Genomic DNA, 16,121 nt, shown 5'->3' on the forward strand with positions numbered 1-16,121 from the left:
TGTCTGCACTGAGAAGACTCAAAATATTTACCTTGAAAAAATTTATGGGCCAAATGGGCTCCTGCGTTTCACCTGTAAGTACAGCAGAAGAACTGGGTGAGAAAAGGGGTGCTCATGTCAGTGTATGAAAGAATTATGTATGGGCTGGAATCCTGAATCTACTGACTCTGGGTTTTGTGGGACAGCCAGTCTTGGCAGGATTTGGGAGCTTCAATATGCCCTAATAATTCATTAGGATACATGTTCTGGCCCTCTCATGGTCATACCTTTTTTCAAACTGGGATTGCTGCTGTGTGACTTGTCCCCTTTCCACTACCTCTCCTCTCCCTGGGCTGTACCCCCAGGGAGGCATTGCTCATTGCTGAGCTCATTATGTTCAGGTATAGTTCAATAGGCTCAATAATTAACGACCCTCTGAGGAACCAGGACTGCAGTCAGACTGAGGCTCCTAGTCAGCACGGGAGTATCAGGACTTGAAGTGAAAGGACTTTTAATTAATGTCCTCTAAAATATGCAAATGAGATTTCCTTGCCCTTAGACCAAAGGTAACTGAATTAGTCAAATAAAAAGGGAAAAGGAACAGGAGACAATGTTTAAATTAGAGAACAGAGTAGGGATGATGCTTTTATTCCACAGTAATTTGGAATTTACAAATCCACTCTCCCTTGGACCAGTGAGCATTTATGTCTGCTCAGCTGCCTAATTTGTGCTTGGCTCAAAGGCGAAAGTTTTGTTTAATTTTTTTTTCCTCTACAACTCAGGAAGTCGGGAACAGAAACATCTCTGGGAAGGAACAGCCAGGTTCAGAAGGTAAAGCAAGACAACACAACAGCAATCAGTAAGGTCATCTCTGAAAGCAAATAGGAACTCCTGGGATTCTCTTGATGAGGTGGTTCAGGGAAAATCTTTAGATATAGGTTAAAAATTGGCTTTTGCAACTGAACTAAATTGCCTTTGCAATTTACAGGAGGATGAAGAATGAAGTTAGTAATTGTCTGTGCAGGAAAGCAAAGACGTTGGATGTATGTTAAAGCCGCTGAAGAGCCAGAGAGTGTATTTAGAGATACTCGTAGAAATAAAGGAAGAATAAAAAAGAGAAGGATGTAATCTCCACCCAGGAGGTCCATGAAGTATGAAATTGGACCTCTCTTACATCGTTGCATTACCATCACTGGTTTTATCCTCTACAACTTCAGAAGTCTGCAAAACTTCTGACTTCCTCTGCTAAGAATAAGCCTCAACCAAAGCATCAGAGTTAGGCCATCCGCTGTGAAACACCAGAGGACTTCAGACCTGCAAATCCATCTTACATTTGGCCATTTCCTTCACCAGCTTTTGAGACAGTAAATAGATCAATAAATGATAGCATGGCCCTATGTTAAAGCTGGCAGTGTTCTTCAGCAGGTAGGGCTGAACCCATTGAGATGGGTTTCATCTGCCGAGAGGTTGACATATCCAGCCAAATAAATTACCAGAACTTTTTTTTATAAGAAATGGAGACTGTTAAACAGTTTTTAGGAAAATAAGTGCTTTATCCTTGGGAAGTTATCTAAACTAGGGAATATGAATCTATAAAATGGTTTAAAAGTCTATGAATAGGCAAATGAATAGTGTTATTTTCTGTCTGTCTCTAACACTGGATGGTGAAACTGCATGCTTGATTAAATGTGTTGGTGTCACACTTTACCTGTTGGTAACCATCCTGGTTTCTCTCATTCATTAGGCAAAATAGGTCCACAAATCTCTCCTAGGAAATTTTACTCATTCTTTTGTACATATAGGTGATGCATCTGTTCAGAAACCTCAAATCTTCAAACCAGGAGGCAGGACAAAGTGCTGAAGAGGGTTCAGTCTAGGACTTTACAGCCCTGGTTGTAACCTCAGATCTATCAAGCTAACCCATTGCAAGATTTTCCTCAAATCACTTGTACTCTCCATAAAACTGTTCTCTTTCCCTTTTTCCACCTGTAATGACTACTGAAGTTGTAACTCCTTCAAGGGAGAAAAACAGTGTTGTTTTCTTTTTAATTTTATTTATTTATTTTTATTTATTTATTTATTTTCAGGGCATCCAAATAGCAATGCATATTTACTCCCACAACAGCTTTTCTACAAGCCCATTTTTTGTGGTGTGTTTCGAAGGACTTTCTGCACAGCTCACTCTGCCTGACTTGCCCACTAGGTGTCATGAAATCATGAGCTCTTACAGCAGTGGGCGAAAGGGGACTTTTAGCTGTTTTGTAGCAAATTGCTGGAGTTCCTCCCTGGCCATCTGCTTTCTCTAGGTAGCCCACTCAGTCGGGAACTGTGAGCAAAAGCATCAGCTGCTGCCAGCACCAGCCTATTTTCGGCTCCAAGGAATCACGACTGTTGGCTGCGCTGCCAGGAACAGAAATGCTTGGCATTTGCTGTGTGACAGTGGATGAAGGAGCAAACCCAGCCTGAGTTTCAGCTGACCCACCATTAAACATGGACAGTTCTGCATCCCTTCCAAGTCTCTATATCTGCTGCAGGAAGAAATTTCCCCCCACATGTTTGCAAACTGCTTGAAGATTCAAGTGTGCTGGAGATAAAAAAAAAAAATGTGCTTGGTGCAGGTGGAGAAACTGCTACCTTCTTGGAAAGGCACATTTGACTCAGAGAGAAAATAAAATGGTGAGTTTGGAGGCTATGGGGGTGACTCATACTCAGATCAAGAGATGCAGGCTCTGTACAGCTTCATACACAAAGGTTTCCAGAGTCTGAGTGCTCCTTAATAGGCTTTGGATGCTTCCCTTTATTTTCAGAACTCCCCTTTCATTTTTCTTCAATTCTTCATGTGATTAGCTATCATTTATCCACTTACCTCTGTTCTTTTCTAAATAGCTCTCTTCTCTTTTGGCTGACCTTCAGTCAGGGGGGTTCAAGTATGTGCAGGATGATTCGCTTGAGTTGCTTGACTTAAGATAAAATGATCATTAGCACAGCTTTTTGCTTATTTCCAAGGGCTAATTTTATTTCTTCCCTTGCAATGGAAAGGAGAGGGAGAGGATTCCAATTTTATTTTATTTTTTTCCCTCTTCTGAGGGGGTTCCCAGATGGAGTTGGTGAAGTTGCCTTTCACAGGGGTGAGCTCTGTTAAGGTGAGAGCTGATTTTGTGAAGATTTGGACATCTCTGTAAGAGACGGAGTGCCAAGGGATAACCTGGCACCACAGCAGGACACTTTAATTGTCTTCCCTGATGCTTCATTTACATGCAATGGTGCACCTGGACACCTTGCTCCCTTAGGCATGGTCACTTGGTTGGGATGGTCATCTTCCAGAAACCACATCACATGAATTGAAGAGCAACCCCATGTTTCTGGACATATCTGATTCATGCCAAAAAGCCACAAAAGGTATGTGTTCTTTCTGGTCCAACAGCTTGGCAGCCACAAATTTTTTCATATTTCACCTTTCGCTACTGGAAGCAAAATCCTCAGGATGTTTTACAAAGGATTCTCCTTGCCAACTTCTCTGTTCATGCTTTGGCTTACCTTGTAAGTTATCTCAGGCCATAAATGAGTCCCAGAAGGCACTAGGGATATGCCCTTTGACTGAAGAGTGAAAAGGGAGTGAGAGTTTGGCCATGTGAACCCAATCTTTGTTAAGGCAGTGTGCTTCAGGGACAGAAAACAGATGCTAGCTCAGTTTATTCGCTCTTACAGAACTTGTCCTGCAGTTCAGAGATTCACCAACAGAGGAGGAGAAGCACAGACAGAAGAGCAGATATGTCCTAGGGCAGAACATGCTGGGCAGAAGCAAGTCCTAAATCCCTTGCTGCATGGTTAGCTTAGGGACATGGTTTAATGGTGGACTTGGCAGTACTAGGTTAGAGGTTTGACCAGATGATCTTAGAGGTCTTTTCCAATATAAATGATTCTATGATTCTATGGTTGTGAGATCATTATGAAGCCCCACTTCTTAGAAGCAGTGCAAAAATCATCCTGTTTTCAAGGTGAAAGTCCAGCCTTCAAGAGGAATCACCTGCAGCCCTGTTCCCACATCCCAGAGAAGCCCAGGAGACCTCTGCAGACAGATCCTGCCATCTCTGCAGATCTAGCTTCTGGGAAGCAAGAGCTGATCAGCAGGAACCCAGTGGATGTGGTGATTTGGGGTGAGCATCTGCAGGCAGCACAGATGAGGCTGCTCCTCCCAAATCAGCATCAGGCTGGGCATCTCCCCTTCTGCCTTGCATCCCTGCATACCCTGCTGGCACCCTAGTCCTTCCCAAGTTGATTTCCCCCTGTCTTATCTGCATTGAAGCCAGGAGAGGGCAGCAACGCTCATAGACAGAGAAGCCAGAGACTGCTGTCCCCCTCTGCTCCTGCTCTCGGTGTGTGGCAGAGGCATCCTAAGAACCTGACCAGGTCCATACAGGCAGGAGCATACACAGGCATCTCTGACACTTCTGGCTCGGGCAGAGCCATGTGGTAGAAAAGCTCTTTATTGCAAGGGGAAGCTTCTTCTCTGTGACTTGTTGCACACAGAGCTGTGATTTTAAAACTCCATCCAACATCACAGGCTGTACCCAAGCTGCCTCTCCCCTGTGCTTCCCCGCAGATAAATGTCTTACAAAATTAAAACCACTGCTTCCCCCCTCTGAAAAAAAAATCAGGAATGAATAATAAGGGAACCTAATGAAAGAAATTCTTTCTCTAAATTAACTAATTAGAGTCACAGATCTCAGCCCCACACGGGGAGCGTGAATTAAATGTGGCTGAAGACATCCCTAAGAGCTGCAGCAAGGATGACCTGCTCAGGAAAAGCCCGTGGCCCTATCATCTCTGCACTGACTTCCCATGGTTCATTTATTATTGGTTTTCCAGTTGCAGCGTAGCAGCTTGGTTGAAGAGGTTTCCTTTGTAGAAATAGGATATTTTCCATCAGCAAAGTTAGTCTGGGGATCAGCACATACTTGTTATGTTGGTGAAACTTTTGGGATTCCTGTGCAAGTGCAGATATGCCAGAGGGTCATGCTGCTTTTCCAGGGGGACCTGGAAAAGAAGAAAAGGAGAAAGGGGCTGACAAGAACATCACGCGGTCCAACAAGGAGAACTGCACGGTCCTATACCTGGGGAGGAACAACCCAGGCACCAGGACTGGGGGCTACCACCCAACATAACTCACCCAACTGTATGGACATGATCCTTATGGGTCCCTTCCAACTCGGGATATTCTATGACATTGGAGGTTTCCCTGCCCCCTCTCCTTCTTCGAGTGAAGATGACCCAAAGTGGCATTTGCTTTCGTGTTCAAGCAGGAGAAATCCATAGGCATAAATCCTGAGCCATGGGCCTGTGCCAAACCACAGGTGGGCAAGGTGAGAGGGAAATGGCAAATGCCTCATTGATTTCAGAGCTGCTACACGATCCTGCCTGGGAGCATGTGAAGCTGTTAAAAAATAAAAAAAATAAAAAAAAGTAATGCCTTAAAAGGATGCAGCGCTGATGGAAGTTGGCAGGTTGCTTTGTGCAGGCTGTTTATTCTCATACAAAGCAATCCAAATGCAGACCGGTTACCCAATGGAAACTCCTTGGCATTGTGTACACTGCTCTGAGTCTCACGCGGCGCATTCCTCACCAGCTGGAGCTCTGCAAAACACCTTTCTTAGTCACCGGTGCCCACCCACATCCAGATGCCACCAGCCCTCGGAGTGCAGGGGAGCAGGGACTGACCAGCACATTTTTCAAGCCAACATCTAGGGGTCCTGATTTGCCCTTTTGCTCTTTGTCTCCGTATATGTCGTTAAGGTTATAAAAGGCAAAAAGAACATTTTTTTGCCAGGAAATTGGGACTAAATTCCCTGGTATTTGATTCCCTTCACTCGTGGTGTTTTTTCCCATGACAAGGTCATGTTGTTAAGGTTATTTCCCTGTGATGGACAGTAATAAAACTGTGCTTTGCATCCGTCAAAAGCACAATGCTGTGCACTCGTCGTATCAAGCATGAGTGAACCTTTTCTGTCTCTCAGTATGGTCCATTAGCCAGGGCTCAGGACCGCATGAACCACAGCTGTGTAACAGCTTTTCATCAGCCAGGAGTGCGGGTGGAGGCAGATGATGGTTACAGACACCACAAACTTATTTCCCTTATATCCCTTTTAGAGGAATAAGGGAAAGTTTTTAACAGAATAAAATTGTTAAGGCTGTTGAAATGTCCTTTATGATGATTTCTCTCTCTATATAAATAGTATAGCTATAAATCCTCTGAAGTGGTGTATGTATATATATATATATATATATATATGTAATAACATGCCTCACTAATAAGGTGAGAGATGGAGGCCCCACCAGGTCAACCTCTAAACCTTCAGCCATGCCCCTAGAGCTCCTCAGCACCTCAAGTATTCTTTTTATTTTATTTATATATATATATTTTTATATATCCCAATCCCTCTCTTTTGCCCCTGCTTTGGGGATTAAATCCTCAGCGTAGCTGTACTTAATTATTAGCCCTCTTAGGTCCTTCCTTAGGTTTCCTTCTCTAAATAGCATCTTGGCTAACCTCTCCTTGAACCAGTCTGTGAAGACCCTCGCCTGTGCCTAAGACCACACACTAGCTTATTACATGTGAAACTCCTTAAAATAATAAGTATGAAAGGGAATATTTATTTTGCATGCCTATTTCTCTCTCAGATGTTAGTCAGCCAGGCAGGACAGCCTTGTTGCTCACATAGATTTATCATTTACCTTGATTTCACTTTCTCTGGGAATAAAACCTTCTCTCATTTCATTTGCAACTGAATTTTCTCAGCCCCTTTCTGGTCCCAGCTAAGCCCCTCTGTTCCCCCGCTGCCTCTTCTGATTCCAGCAGCTGACCTTCTTCAGAGCCTCTCTGGGGAGCTGCTCCCTCCTGCACTGAGATTTAGATGAGAGGAAAACCACGTCTCTTCACACAAGCAGCAGCTCCCACATATGTCAGTGTCAATTCACCCAAATGCTCTTGGACAAATTCCAGCATTTCATGGAAAAAAGAAAAAAAAAAAAAAGTAAGGAGGTGGCAGAAGTAGAGGGAAATACTAGAAATTCTTCTCTTCTCTTCTCTTCTCTTCTCTTCTCTTCTCTTCTCTTCTCTTCTCTTCTCTTCTCTTCTCTTCTCTTCTCTTCTCTTCTCTTCTCTTCTCTTCTCTTCTCTTCTCTTCTCTTCTCTTCTCTTCTCTTCTCTTCTCTTCTCTTCTCTTCTCTTCTCTTCTCTTCTCTTCTCTCTTCTCTTCTTTCTCTTCTCTTCTCTTCTCTTCTCTTCTCTTCTCTTCTCTTCTCTTCTCTTCTCTTCTCTTCTCTTCTCTTCTCTTCTCTTCTCTTCTCTTTTCTCTTCTTCTCTCTCCTCTTTTCTCTTCTCTTTCCTTCTCCTCTTTTTTCTCTTTTTTCTCTTCTTTCTTTTTTTTCTTCTTTTTTCTTTTTTCTTTCATTTTTCCTTCTTTTTTCTTTTTTTTTCTTTCTTTTTTAAATTTAAATTTCATCACATTTTTTGATTTGTTTCAGTGGTTAATCCCATGCAAAGCTAATGGTTAATCTCACAAGTCTCCACTTAGATATTGGTAAACAGAACTATCATCATTATGTCTGCCTTGCAAAACTCTCACCATTGGCTCTCATCACCAGCTTCATATAAACGACATTTAAATGTTAAAGCTGTTCCTTGCTGACCAGCTGGACTCTGGTGGAGAGCCCTGTCTGCCCAAGAAAGGGCTCCACAAGCCTACAGGACACTCTTGATGGCAGACAATTTGCTAGTCCCATATTGCTCCTAGTGAAATGCAGGAGAATGGAGCACACAAAGTCCTCTTTGAACCTGAACAAGGCAACAAGGCAAAAATGCAGCAGCTGGAGCAATTAAACTCAGAACACTCTTTTTATTTTTCTCTTTTCCTATTTTCCTCGCGCATCTGTGATTTCTTCTCTTCTATACTGCAAATTCTTTGAGATGAGTTTTTTATTGTTAGTCTTTTATACATCAGCACAGTAATTGTTGGTAGTGGAAATGTTATCCTCATATCCCAGAGCAAGTATCAACAGCATCTCTCCTCCATTTCTCTAGTTCAGATATACATGTATGAAAAGAACTGAGACAATTTATCAGCTCTTGTAGTCTCCAGAAAACATTCAGCATCCTTCCATATCCTCCTGCTTCCTGCCATTTCTCTTACAGCCTCCTTTGAACTGTCAGTGGGGCTCTCCATATCCCTCCGTGATCACCCTAACTTCACTCAGCTGCCATAAAAACTGGCTCATCAGAAGAACTAAATGTTTTCCTGCCATTGTGTTTATGATAACACAAATCATATGAAAGGTTTTCTTTCTAATATAAGGGACAACCAGTGTTCATCTGGCTATCTACTCAGAGGAAAGGTGGTAGCTGGCTGACAAGTGGACATTTTTAAATAGTTCTCAGGGGCACGGTCTCCTTTCTGGTCATACCCTACCACCATTTCAATCAAATCCCAAGTCTGGGGTTTCTTTCACCTTTCGTTTTAATAACCAGTAGCAGGTTCTTCAGATCTGAGGGGAACCCCATATACCCCTCCAACAAAGAGGGGAATCCAACAGAGATGCTCATTGCTGTATAAAGAGAGAAGGGAAAAAAAAAGGAATAGTCCAGAGCTGATATCTGTATAGAAAATATCTGTATTTTGTGCTTTGAGATCAAAATAAAAGTCTTCATTTAAGCCAGCCATTACTTTGTGGAAGGAGAGTTTACAGACTCCTTGCAAGATTCTCAAACCAACTGCAAATACACTGGAAAACACAAAGGCTATCTTTATGTCATAGTCAGGCTATGCCAGGAATATTTTTGTCCCTGCCTTACTTGATCACTCATTAAGATGCACTGCACCCACCTAGTTTCAAAGAACAATTCATTGTTCCCCTCTTGCAGACATCTGCACCCAAACATCAGCCCTTCGCCAAGCATCTCCCATGCCCTAAGCCTTATCTCTAATTCTTTGCTACAGCCTTCTCAAAATCAAAATCATATGCTCTGATGTAAGCAGCAAGGAGATTCTTCTCTGAAAAATGCTACTGAACAGAAAGGGCTGTGTGTGCTGGTGTCATCTGACTCCCACTGTGGAATTATGCTAGTTCTGCACATCAAAATACCAGGCAAGTATTGGTAAACTGCAGAGGATGGTGTAGAACAACTAGAAGTATTTAAAAAGTCAGTAGGGAGATGAGATTAAAAGGAAACAATATGCACAATTTGTCTAATCTATGACTAAGGGGACCAGAACTGTCTACGAGCATTTGCAAAATGTAAAAACAACAAAGAATGGGAAAGATTTGTTTAGAATGGAACACAGAGTATTATTAGGAGCAGTGGGAAGTGGAAGAAAGCAGAGCATGAATTGCTTAAGATTTTAATATATTCTGCTGTAGACATTCATATTATATAATGGTCTTTTTAAATACTAAATCATTTTGTGAAGAACTCTGACCTTTTCCAGAAATATCTATTTTTTGCAGAAATTCTTATCATAATTCATCTTTTTTTGTTGTTTTTTTTTTTTTTTTCCTTTCTTTTCTTTTCTTTTCTTTTCTTTTCTTTTCTTTTCTTTTCTTTTCTTTTCTTTTCTTTTCTTTTCTTTTCTTTTCTTTTCTTTTCTTTTCCTTTCTTTTCCTTTCTTTTCTTTTCTTTTCTTTTTTATATATAGAAGTGGGAAAAAAGAGTTCTGGCTTTTGCTGGCTGACTTGGAAAATGACGCCATCTGTAGTCTCATTTTTAATAAAAAGTATCATGTGGTAAAAGACTTACGGCTGGAGCCTATCTGGTATCTGGGTTCCTAGAAAAGCAAAAGGGTTCCAAGAGCTCCTCTGGAGACACTGGGACCATTTTAGAGACAGGTCAGAAACAGGATCATGAAGGCCAAACCCTGGAAGGTTCATGGCATGGAAGGAAACTGGTTGAGCTCCTGAGAGCAACCTTCCCTACAAAATACAAGAAAGGACATCCTCCCAAATCTTTGTGTTCCATGTCTCTCTCTCTATCTCTCTTTTTTTTTTTTTTTTTTTTTTTTTTTTTTTTTTTTTAATCTATATATAGGGAACTGGTGCCATTTACACAGAGTTTTACAGAAAGCTGGTGTTATACTTGCCAAGTCTGGGTTGTGGGAGGTTGGGTAGGATGATACTTATTTTCCAGTGGTATGAGGTGGGAAGTTCCCCCCAAAAGCTGATGCAGAGTGTTCCAGAAGGATTTCTGAAGGTTTTGAGGAATAACTAAATATCTGTATTAATAGGTAGATAAGTAGACAGATAGGAAGGCAGGTAGAGAGGGAGGTAAATAGACAGATATCGAGATGGACTGACAGACAGACTGTGCCTGTTCTAACATCTTTCACATGGACACAGTCTTCAAATGTTTCACAGGAAAAGTTGTTCCTTTTCTGAATAACTTTAAGATTTGAATTTGCAGGATATATATATATATTTTTTTTTCCCTGAAGTCAGAATAATCTCAGCAGCTGATTCCTGCAGCAAAAAACATCACTTTCATTGGATTCAAAATACACTGAAAGAGGTTTTCCTTCTTGACCAAAAGACTTCAGGAGAGATTTGTATCCAAAGGAATTTCAATTAATGGTCTGTCTTTCTTCCTTAAAAAGATGTAGTTAGCATGTGGCATGAACATGTTCATCTCTCAGTGTAAAACATTGGGCGTTGAGATAATACTTGCAAATATATGGCCCAGGTAGACAGATCTCTGTAGTGACCATCAGGCCTGCTCTTGTTTTCCTGAAGACAATGAAAACCTCTTTAAACCACATGGAAATTAATAGGGCTCCTTCCTACAAAATAACAGTCAAGTAGTAGGTAACCACAAATAAAGTTGAAGGGGGTAATCACTCCTGTCCACAAATTCATCTCTGGTGAAAACATTGCAAGGTAAGCCTGGCACATAAGCAGGGCTATCTCCTGCTTTTCAGTTCACATCCTATGGATCCTACTGTGAATCCCAGAAGAGCATACATCTCTATGATCTCTGTCCTCTGCTCTGAGACTGTGTTTGCTAGACTCTTCCCTGGAAGCCCAGTCCAAGTTTAGGAAAAAACCTCTCTGCTGTAGCTGATGTTTTCCCAATATTTCCCCCCAGCCATGTGATGGAACTTAGTTTTAGACTTTTTGATTTTTAGACTTTTTTTTTTTATTTTTAGACTTTTTAGACTTTTTTTTAGACTATTTGATTTGTATCAACCTTAGCAGCAGCCTGTTGTAGGAGCAATCCAAATCATCCCATCATCCCACCTCCACACAAAGGGATGTGTGTCACATCATAACTAAAGGCAGCTGTTTTTACATGTTGTGTGTGTATATGCCATCACAGGTCACGGTATACATGTGCAATCCCATCACAGAGATTGATATGTGTTTGAAATCTCATAATATGTCTAGATGTGATTATTTTTGTCCTGAAAAAAATGCCTGTTTTTCGAATGAATACAACTACATCTACTCACATGATCAGGAAGGCTTTGGGGTTGGGGAAGGTATCCCAAATTTCAGGAGTTTACAGTGCAGGTATATCTGTTTGAACCATTTGCCCAGTCAATTAAGAAGAGTTTATGCAGTCTGTTCAAGCCTCTCTGCCTTATGGGACCTTTTCCCTCAGCCCGCCATGGTGGTATCCAGACAAATCACATCCCACACATACTGACTAATTACCATCCTCTGCCCAATTACCACATACCAATCCTCAAAGCAAAAGCAAAACATCTGCACCCACTGAAATGATGCCCATGAGCTGAATCCAGAATGTGTGTCCTGTTTCCTGTTCAACTTGTAGTAAATCTGTGCTAGTCAGAGCTGTGCTTTCCTCTCCAAGCACATAATCAAACCAGAGCTGACTATAAACACACCCAACTCTGTTTCAGCTAATGCAGCCCCGTGAAACACAGTGTGGAGCATGGGAGCTGACACAAGAAAGCCAAAGTGATTTCAGTCCCAAGGTTTATTATATGCCCTGCTTAATTGCTTATAATTCACAAGAGGAAAATAATCATTTCTCCTTTCTTTCTTAATTGCACACAAGTATTAAGAATTCAACCACATTTTCTCCCCTTTCAATCTTTGGGCCCAACTGTTATTATGACAGGGCTTTTTCAGTATTATTCTGCTATTGATTTGCATGGTGGATGGTTTATATTGCTAATTAGCATCTATTAAAGCTGCTATCTCATTCAAGCCTTGATGAATGGAGATGAAATGGAATAAGGCATTGGAATAAATCAGAACATGAGAAACTGAGCTCTCTTTCACTGTCACTGGGAAACATCTCGGAGTTTAACCTGAATACGCATTTATGTGTGCCTGTGAGTATTACACATTAATCTGGTATTGTTTTTATGGCAGTTAACATGTCTCTTAAATATGTCATCCAAGGCCTGGGTATTAGAGAACATAAGAGTTATCATATGGGGTTAATCTGGGCATGTTTTCCCATCTCTGACAGTGAGCAAATGAAGATTTCTGGAGAGAAATATAAGCACTGGACAAAAATACAAGTAACATAAGACCACTGTCCAACAATCTTAACCTCAGAGATTTCCAGGCCAGTGAGGTCTCGTAAGGTCTTGTAAGGTTTTGGGGACTGTTAGTGTTAGGTTAGAGGTTGGACTCGATGATCTTGAGGTCTCTTCCAACCTAGAAATTCTGTGATTCTGTGATTCTGCCTTGTAAGTATAGTATAGTGTGCAACTTGTAAGTGCAACTGTGCACTTGTAAGTAAGTATAGTGTGCAGAGATATCCTGGAAGGAAGAAAAATTAGAAATAGAACAGAAATATTAGAAATAGAAAAATTAGAAATAGAAAAACAGAATGATAGAGTTGCAGAAAGGCGAAGGAAAACCCTTTTTCTCACTCATGGAAATGGGGATCTGAGTCTTGGAAAGGCCAATGCTTCAGAAGTGATGAGTATTACACATGAAAGGGACCTCCAAATGTTATGCAATGAAGGAAGTGGTTTCCAGGCCAGTCCGTCAAGTGGACTCTGAGGAACTGCACATGGCTGAGCCTCGTAACATAGAATTGGAAGAAAACCTTATTTAATAATCCCAAAAGAGTTTAGGTGAGGCAGAACCATACTTCTAGCCTTATTAAAACAAAGCAGCTTCCCAGCATGCAAAGAAGCAGGATTTTAGGGACTTGCAAGTCTAAAACACACAAAGCCTGCAGATATCAGATGCCCTCAGTGAGCGGCAAGGAATGAGATGTAGCTCTGAGAACTGCCTCAGATCTTGATAGAAAGGCACATTAATGGTTTTGAGTAGCAGACTATAAGCGGCAAGTGCAATTAAAATTGAAAATCTGTAAGGTAGGAACTGAAACTCAGCCTGGGACTGTCTCCAGACCTTCTGCACTAAATGATGTTTTCCACTCTGACTGGGTTAAGTTCTCATAGTGCCCAGGTAACAGGAATTTTTCACAGATACGAAAATTTATTTACTGGGGAAAAGACTTCGTAAGCAGGGAAACATTCCTAAACTGAGGTGTCTTGCATCTGATTAAGATGCCTTTCCTATTAGAGCAGGACTTTACACAGTATTGACTTCAAAGCGAAGGGAAATGATTGGAGCAAGCTACTATTAAGTATAACTCTGCTGTAGCTTTTATAACTTCATTTTTCCAACCATAATTTTTCTGATTTCATCAGTACATTCTGGTGCAAGTAAACTCTAACTTATTCATTAAAACATCCCAAACTCATTTCTAGAACACATTTTGATAGTCATCTCTCTCCATATAGGAGGCTTTCTTTTTATAATCTTCATTAAGGGAAGCTGACAGATATTTCTCAAAAAGCAAAAAGTTGATAAAACGATGCTGCCATGCGTGGGTGAGTAATGGTGATTTTGTGTGACTGGTCAAAATGAAAGCTTGGAGAAGGGGAAGAAAGTATATATCTGACAGAAAAAGATAAAATACTCTCAATGATTTCTGAGCCCCAGTGTAATGTTTAGCAGGATGCAGTAGGCACTGAGAAAAGACTTCAAAATTCCTGACTTATAACCAGTAGATGAGTTTTGGAAGTGTGGAAGCTTCCATGTTGTTCACTGACAAAACCATGTCACCTCTTCAGGTGTTCCCAGCCAAGATGTACTAAAGCAAATACATTGTAGAGGGTCTCACCAAGATGGAAATCACAAGCTGGACTCATGACTTGATCTCTTTGTACAATGTCTGATGAAGCTGCACCTTCATCAGCACAACCTGCTGTCGAAATCCATCAAGGTATCATGCATTTTTAAGAATGTTCTAATTAAAAAAGTTGCTCTTTCAGATTTTCAGTAACCAGGCTCTAATTTATTAAGCTGCCACAGGATGTCCATGGGCAAATTCTCAACAGAGCTTTGACCCACTGCATGCTGACACCAGCAGCCAGAGTTTCTAAAGCTAGAATTGGAAAGTCTACTGTGGCTTTAAGAAATATTATTAAACCTCTTTCTTTGTCATGCATCTGTTTCAGACTCCTATCAGAATTTCAGAAGTAATGTTCCCACAACTACCATTCAAAAGAATGCTTGAATCTTCTTACTAAAGACCTGGTGTTATTTGAATGGTCATTATAGTCGATGCCTGTAGAAAACCATACCAGAGGGGAAATTGATGGTAAGCTGCAAGCACTGTTTTTTGGTCTGAAATGGCTGTCTGCTTGTCTGTGCCTCTTAAAATTGTTTGCAAACTGCTTAGTGGAGGAACAATCTGTTCATGCGGTTCTTACTGTAGTGGCGCTTTGCTCCAAATCTGGATGCTTTTATAACTAAAATGACATACGCACAAAGATAGAATAATATGGACATACCGCAGACTTTCAGGGCTTTAAAGGACTGAATTTAAGAGACCCCTTTAAATTTAAAACCCCTAAATTTAAGAGACCCCTACCTTGGATAACTTCACCCAAAACTCAGAGTATTGTTATTCATACTGACAAGATCTCCAGTAGCTGTGGTTGGTGTGCACATGAGGACTTTAGATTGTAGGTGTTTCTGTATGGACTCAAATACCTCCAGCCTTGCATCACCACAGTACTACACACTCCAGTAAGGACTGTAAACCCTAGCTCCAGACATCTGGGTGGAAATCAGGCAGAGCAGAAAGTCACCTGTGCTAATGACCTGCTCCAAAGATGCTCTGTAAGCCCATTGCTGAGGGTCTGATCTATCCTGAAGTGGATCTGAGCAGCATTTCCTACAGATTGTCATTGTTGTCCTGTGTCCATATGTTCAGTACCCTGTCTGTGTGTCCTCCCTGTAACTTTTGAACTCATTGCTGACTTAAAATCTATCTGTCAAAAGAGCAGAAATCTCAAAGATTCTCAAATAATTCATTCCCACATGCTTCAAAATTAAGAAGACTCACATCCATAGGGTACTAATCATCATTAACTCTGATACTCATAATTTTTCTCTTTGCTGGCTCACAAAAGATGAGTAAATTCATTTGGCTCTTCAAATAAGGATAACAAATCTTATTTTACACTCTGTCAAAGGATGGGAGAGAAAATCTCTGACCATTATTGTTAGTTTTATTCAGCGAGAGACTAAGAACCATGTTTTCGTAAATAGACATGCTCCAAAAATGGAAGACGTCTGTCTAATTTCTTTTTGGAAATCCCAGAAGAAACACAACAACTTATTGAGAGTAATATGTATGCTTGTGAAAGAAACAGTAGATACTTTGCAGATCGACATTTTCCAACCTGTGTTGTGTCACCCATTTGGTGTTTCGCAGAAACATGAAATGATACTTTGGAAATAGTCACAAAAAATAACAGAAAGAAGGATACACCTGCCTTCATGGCAGGGAATAAACCCAAATCACAGGGAAAGAAAACAGTGAATGGATAGTTAAAACTGAAGCTCGTTTTCAGCTGTTTAACAAATTAAGACCACTATGGCAACGTCATACCACATTTCTCTTCTGAAAAGTTTCCTGGCTGTTGTGTTAGAGCAAGTTATGGGTCCCCAGCGTGACAAAGCAATTCCTGAGTTCCTATGTTCCCAGTGCTTATGCTTCTCTAGAAAGTTTTGGGCAGAGAAGCAGGAAGAAAAACTGTTTGTTTGTTTAGTCGTCTTGAACACAGGGCTAAAAGGCTATTCTGCACATTGAA

The 16,121-nt window shown here is 41.0% G+C and overlaps 1 long non-coding RNA gene across 1 annotated transcript in view; it reads right to left on the reverse strand.

Moving 5' to 3' along the window:
* Window positions 1-1,383: 1,383 nt before the first annotated feature.
* LOC137851545 (uncharacterized) overlaps window positions 1,384-16,121 on the reverse strand; it is a 34,893-nt gene continuing 20,155 nt past the window's right edge. The window contains exons 3-4 of the long non-coding RNA XR_011093277.1: window positions 5,150-5,413; window positions 1,384-5,016 (exon numbers count right to left, since the gene is read on the reverse strand). This is a non-coding gene — a long non-coding RNA (uncharacterized lncRNA). The remainder of the gene's footprint in view (window positions 5,017-5,149; window positions 5,414-16,121) is intronic.

The sequence above is a fragment of the Anas acuta genome, chromosome 2 (genome assembly GCF_963932015.1).
Source record: "Anas acuta chromosome 2, bAnaAcu1.1, whole genome shotgun sequence".
NCBI lineage: Eukaryota > Metazoa > Chordata > Aves > Anseriformes > Anatidae > Anas > Anas acuta.